Source organism: Bison bison, unplaced genomic scaffold (genome assembly GCF_000754665.1).
Source record: "Bison bison bison isolate TAMUID 2011002044 unplaced genomic scaffold, Bison_UMD1.0 scf7180017864383, whole genome shotgun sequence".
Taxonomy (NCBI): domain Eukaryota; kingdom Metazoa; phylum Chordata; class Mammalia; order Artiodactyla; family Bovidae; genus Bison; species Bison bison.
The window spans coordinates 93,762-94,422 of NW_011494955.1; the positions used below are offsets into that span (position 1 = coordinate 93,762).

The window sequence follows — 661 nt, forward strand, 5'->3', positions numbered from 1 at the left end:
GGGAGGCCTGGCGTGCTGCGATTCATGGGGTTGCAAAGAGTCAGACACGACTGAGTGACTGATCTGATCTGATCTGATCTGATCCTTAACTTAGATTTTGTATTCCTTTGTTTTTGTAATGTTTAAATTCCAAACATCTAACTTTGGCATTTAGGCTGCACTTCCTAAGACTGAAAAAATCTAATTGACATTTAAAACTTTTAATATTTGAGGCATAATTTACATAGATTAAATACTGCAAAATTTTATGAGTGCATTTTGAAAAGTCATACAATCATGTAAACATGAAACTTGAGATTCAGAACAGTTCCATCCTACACTCCCTTCCCAAATTCCTTTGTGCTGCCCTCCTTTGCAGTTCCTGGCAAATACTGATTTTTTTGGTCAATATTGTCAATATTTCCTTTTCCATAATGTTATGTAAACAGAAACATAGAGTATATACCCTTTTTAACATGGCTTCTTTCACTTAATATAACTTGAAGGAGTCCTCGGGCCTGGAAAAAGGAGGTAATGCCCTCAAAGACCTCGGGCCTAGATAAAGGAGATAAACACCTCAAAGGCCCTTGTTGAACAACCTGACTTGGGGAAAACAAGACTGAACTTCAAGTCCCACCCGGATACTCAGAGCAGATTGCATCAGCCCGAGCTTTCAATCCCC

At 38.9% G+C, this 661-nt stretch overlaps 1 protein-coding gene across 1 annotated transcript in view; it reads left to right on the forward strand.

Moving 5' to 3' along the window:
• Positions 1-661, forward strand: part of SLC27A5 (solute carrier family 27 (fatty acid transporter), member 5) — a 30,518-nt gene that overhangs the window by 10,520 nt on the left and 19,337 nt on the right. The gene's annotated exons all lie outside the window — the stretch shown is intronic.